The sequence below is a fragment of the Xiphophorus couchianus genome, chromosome 7 (genome assembly GCF_001444195.1).
Source record: "Xiphophorus couchianus chromosome 7, X_couchianus-1.0, whole genome shotgun sequence".
Classification (NCBI taxonomy): Eukaryota; Metazoa; Chordata; class Actinopteri; order Cyprinodontiformes; family Poeciliidae; genus Xiphophorus; species Xiphophorus couchianus.
In genome coordinates, this window is record NC_040234.1 from 21,595,621 (window position 1) to 21,601,443 (window position 5,823).

Sequence of the window (5,823 nt, forward strand, 5' to 3'; positions counted from 1 at the left end):
TTAAGCATACTCTTGAGTCTATGGTTAATATGTGGTTATTTAACTGAACAAATTTTCAATGAAAAGGAGGCTGAATTTGAGGAAAATGTTAAATATTGATCACTGCAGTTTTAACATGTTCAAATATTCTGAATTTCATCACTCTGGCATAGAAATATCTGCTGATCGAACAAAAAATCATTGTCCCAGCTGGTAAAAAAAAACGTTCTTGTCTGTCTTGATATGTTGCTATCAAATCTCTTGGTGTGTGTTGTGGCAGCCGGTCCTGTCGTGTGTTTATGTTGGTGTCTTGTAAGATTCTCCTGTGCAGTTAACATAGGACAGGCCCACTCATTTTCCATTAAAACAGAAATGAGATCGAAAAAAGGGGGAGTAAATTTCTGTCAAAAAAGACTGAAATTTGGAGATAAATCTCAGAAATTGTCTTTAAAAAAAAATTCTGAGTTTCAAACGTTGAACATTTGCTAGAAAAAAGTTCAGATTTTTTAGTTTCAAAAATTAAAAATTTTAAATTTTTTGAAATTTTCTTAGACTCAAAATTCAAATTTTTTTAATTTTTGTAATTCAGAAACTTTCATGTATTTTCTAGAAAATTTCTTAGATTCCTCTCAAAGTTTAATGTTTTTGGCAGAAATTTACTTCTCCTTTTCTCCATCTGCACTGGCCCTCCTGTAAAGACAATATACCTATCAACTCTGACTCTGCAAGTGACAACCTAACCCCACAGCCTGATACTGCCACCACCATGTTTAGCTGTGGGGATGACACTTTTTAGGGTTGTGTGCGTGGCATTTTGCCATTTTAAACAGGGGAATCAGAGCTTAATGAAACTGTAAAATCATACTTTTTCAGATTTTTATTTATAGAAAAAATGTAAGTCACCCATTATTTTCTTTCAACTGTTAAAGTAAGACTTACTGCGTCAGAGTGTGAACTTAAAATCCTAATAAAATACAATAAATTTTGTGAAAAATTGTAAAAGTTCAACAGGTTGTTTAGCAAGGCAATGTAAACAATATTTTGGTTATGCAGAGTTTTGAATTTCTATTACTAGATAGCCATTGCGTCTCTCTTCATCTGAGTGCTCCGTAAAAATGAAATTTTAATCATTTTTTCCTTTATTTGAAGTGGGAAAGAATATTAAATCATATTAGCATCCAGTAAGCACATGTAAGAATCCAACAAATGTTTGAAAATCATAAAAACACATACTAAAATAACATTTTAAGATGATCAGCACAGCATAACATTTAGCTCATGATCTGCAGACCTAAAATTCCCGTCAGTGTGTTCTTGACACATCCTGAAGCTATATCGACTCCTCAGTCACTGCAGGTTCACAGAGACAGGAAATGATTGCTCCCCCCAGGACAGTGGTAGCATTACCAGTCATTATTGATCCAGCACCAAGTGGAATATCAGTCAGGACATTTGATTTATACCACAAAGATCAGCAAAATGAAGTACAATACAGTAATACAGAAACTGTTCTTTTTACAGGTTAAATATATTACATTACATCCTATTATCAGCTCTCACATGAACACATACTCATATTTTTAAGAAAAATAAGTTTGTCTTTAATAGTACACTTTGGTGTTACTTGTTATGCTAAGTTCTTTCTAAGCCCTATTGCAATTTATTGGTATCTTTTTTAGTCTTTACCTCACTTAAGTTCAAATGTAAGTGAAAAAATATACTTTGGAAATTATTATTATTAAATTATTCTGTATTTTGCTAGATAAAACTTTTAAACAGTAATTGACTTGACTTTGTTACAGATTAGAATAAAGGTTGATTATAAAGATAATCTAAATATTCTTGAGTGACATAAAATCCACACAATATTGGAAAATAATAATATTTCTGATGTTAGCCCAACTTGGCTTTTAGCCTGTTAGCCATAACACTTTGTGCATTTCTTCCAAATTTGTTTAGATTTGAAAATTCAGCTAACATTACTCTATTTGGCTTCATCTGTAAAGACAATATTCACTTTTCAAGGTCTTTCTTAACTCTACTATGAGATTTTGTTGGCCTTGTCTGACGATTAATCATTTTAAGCGTTTTGAACATATTAAGTTTTTTTAAAGATGTTTTTTTGTCTTAAGCCATAGAGACACCTGTTGGAGAGCTTTAGGAAATGTTTGTTTTTGGTTGTTGGTGCTGGGGCTGAAGATATACTTCCAGTGAAGTCTACAGTCTTTTTTAGCCCAGATAATCAAGATACAAACCAACCAACTCTACAGTCATGTTTTTATGTGTTAACTTTTGCTGGAGGTAGATTTGGGAAAATACACTAAACAGCTTTTAAACACCATGAATAATGACTTTATAATGAGCTATTGAAGTTTTAAATGCTATCCAATTGCTAACTTTTAGCCGCGACGAATTTAATGTGGCAGTTTGAAGCCATGAAGTTTACCAGAAATTGCTAGCGGCGTAAATAACCATCCTCCACTGCGAAGCAAGAGGTGCAGAGCCGAACAAGATGGCTGTCATTGCTAATTCAATATTTGGAATTTCCTGTCATCTTTTTCTTCGTATTTTGCGCTGAGGCAACATCCGGATGTTGATCATGTGACTTGTGTGATGTGAAAAAAGTGTTTCCATTGCAGTTTTACAAAATAAAAAACAACCTCGTCCAAGAGCCAAAACGGGTTTTTTCAAAATTGGTGAGTTTCCATTTAGCAAATTTACTATCAAAACGTCAAATTGTGCAATTATTTAGTCAATGGAAATGCAGCTGTCAATAATTCTTCTTCCTCACATTGGTCACACCAAAGCAGCACCCAGAAGAATTATAAAAGATGAATACATTTCTGCTCTGAAAAGGCTAAAAGCAATAAGACGGACATATTTTGTCTTGTACATACTCCCCTCAACACAATAAAGCCCACTTACTTACTTACTGTTGATTTCCCACCCAAACTACTCTGCATTAACTCTTTTTAACACGGAGTGAAAATGAGTTCTTGATCGCCAAGCAGATGTAATTGTAAATGTGTGACGTCAACTTTTCCTGCTTCGTTACAGTTTCAGAATTGCCGATACGTCACTGAAACAGCAGCACCTTTATTTATGACTTCTTGCTTTGTAAAGTGTCAGGCTATCGTTTTGCACTTTGTTGTGAATGTTGTTGTTCGTATTGGCTCAGTGTGCCATTCATGTACAAACATGTATGCAGATGCACATAAAATAATCTGTGTCATTACCTGGACTGACACGTTGTAGCTCCATGTTGTTAAAAAGAATACTGGTAATAATTAACGGTGTATTTTTGTGTGATAAATGTATATACGTATATAAAAAACAAGAACAAACTGGTTTACTTTAAATGCAGCGCTGAAGAAGATGTTTCTCTATTTATTTATTTATTCATCCAGTGTCTATAAGAGTACAGTTGTAAATGTGAGGTTGAATAAATTATATTAATTTAGCACAGCTTTGGTTTGAGTTCTTTTTTTTTTTTTTTTTACTTATACCTGCTACAAAATATGCATGTTGCAATCTGTGTTTGGCATATAAATGTGTTCAAATGAGTGAAATGTTTTAGGTAGGAGAAAATAATTTTATTAAGAGGAAAACCTTTAAAAGCATTCGGAGAGTCAGTCTTGGGGAAAAGAAAGTTTCCATGAAACAATCCTTGGTTAAGTCTTGATATTCGCACAGGATTTATAAGGCAAAGAAGAAGCTGGGTGCTGCTATTCAAACGTCTTTGATTTATTTATCCTTAGTAAAAATGCACTACCCTGAGGTGTTTACATTTTGGGTTTCATTTATGTTTTTGTTCCATTATTATTGCACAACTGGTCTTGCCATATTCTGTTATTGCCTTAAAGGTCTTCTTGTATTTTCCATTCATTTGTATTTTCTCTACTTATTCCTGTTTTTTGTCCTTTGTGTGTTTGGATTTATTTTTTTTCTTTAGTGTTATTTTTCTCACTTGATTTGTAATTTTTTTGAGTTTGCCTCTGTGTGTTTGTTGTTCATCTTTCCTTAGCCTTCCTGTTTGCCTTTTCTCACAACTCCACCTTGTTTCCAATCAGCCACCTGCTTCTTGTCAGTCACTAAACTCCTGTGTGTTTAGGCATTTTTGCTGGATCCTTCTGCTTGTTTGCATCCCAAGTTTCAAGATCTGTAAGTTATTTATTTTCAGCAAAGTTCCACTTTAAAATCTGTCAATCCTTCCAGGATTGGATGTTGCTCCAATTTCATACCTTGCAACACTCAGAAAAATTGGAAAAATTAAAAACCTCCGTCTTAGACACTACTGACGTCATTTAGCCTGGTAAATGTCAAAGTTAAGGATTTTTCAATCAGAAAAATGCGGAACTGGCTTGTACTGTTACAATGTCTTTGGGACAATTTAGACTGTAGTAAAGATATTTAACTGTAAAGCACAATGTCTGCAGAAAAGCAAATACAGCAGAGCTAAGTAACTGTGAAGCATGGTGGGGGAAGTGTGATTATTTGACGTTTTTCCTGGATCACGAAATAGGACAAAAATACCCAACAGCAGCAAATCTGCAAATAAACCAAATCATCACCCATCCATCATCTGCTCTCAGTTATTCATCCAATTATTCTCATCAATGCAAAAAAACTGCTTGGTGCTATTGCAGGTGTTGGATGCTGGTCTTTCCAAATTACTGTAACATCTTTAAGTAAGATGTTGACTATACTTGTCACCTCTTCATAACACCCTTCCTCCTAAAAATCAGAGTCCCTTCAGGTTGCTTTACTTAATAATTTCAGCTTCAACCCTCCAGTAAATACAGATCTGTATGTTTGTGAGCGCTGACTGAGAAGGTTTAATCTCAGGGCCGCCGCCTGCTAGGAGGCATCAATCAAAATGGCCGCCTCACAATTGTGTAACTATCAAAACTGTCAGGGCTGTCAATCTTGTGCTTCCTCTCTAAACCACACACGCAACAAAACTTCAGATTTATTTCATCCCCACTGCTCTCCCATAACACAGAAGGTTGAAAATTGAAATGTATTCAAATTTTACGTCAAGCAATAACCGCTTATGACTGTAACGTGGAGAAAGTTTCTATAAAAGGGAAGTAAAAACTTCCCCAACATGGGACAGTAAAAAACATCTATAATTTCTATAATTCTATAAGTTAAAGCTTATTTATAATTTACTCCATGCAAAACATTTATTTGTTTCCTGAAAGCTACTACGCAATATCTTTTACCAAAAATTATGATTTTTGTACTTTAATCAATTGGAATCGATTCAATTTACAGCAGAGAAAGAGAATGTATAGATCTTGTGTTTCATGTTGTATGGTTTATGTATGGTAAGTTTTTTTTTGTTGTTTTTCTGAGATTTTTCTCAGTGCTTAATACAAATAACAGCTAGATTGATAATAAGCTATGATAGTATGAAAACCTTATAGTACATTTTACTAACAAGGCAGTTTAAAAGTTATGAATATTTTCTTTATGTTTCCAAAGATATATCTGACTAGACGTGTTCACCCACTATCAATAATCTGTTTGTTTCTTTTGCAGAGGGGGAAAGTATTTGGCTAATGCTAGCATCTTTGTTCTCTGTTTTGATATGACTTGTTGATCATTCAGTTAATAGAATGATCAACAAGTCATAATTATTGAAAATTTCACAATTCAACATTTGTGAAACGAGCTATAAACATTACATTTTGTCAAATGCCATTGTCAAATTCATCAAAGCACATCAAATATGTTGATTAATGTTGTATTTACTACTAATTAAAGAGAACTATATACAGGTGGGTATTAAACCCTGCGTTTAATTGCAGGGAGACACTGAAAATTGTCTTTTACTCATTA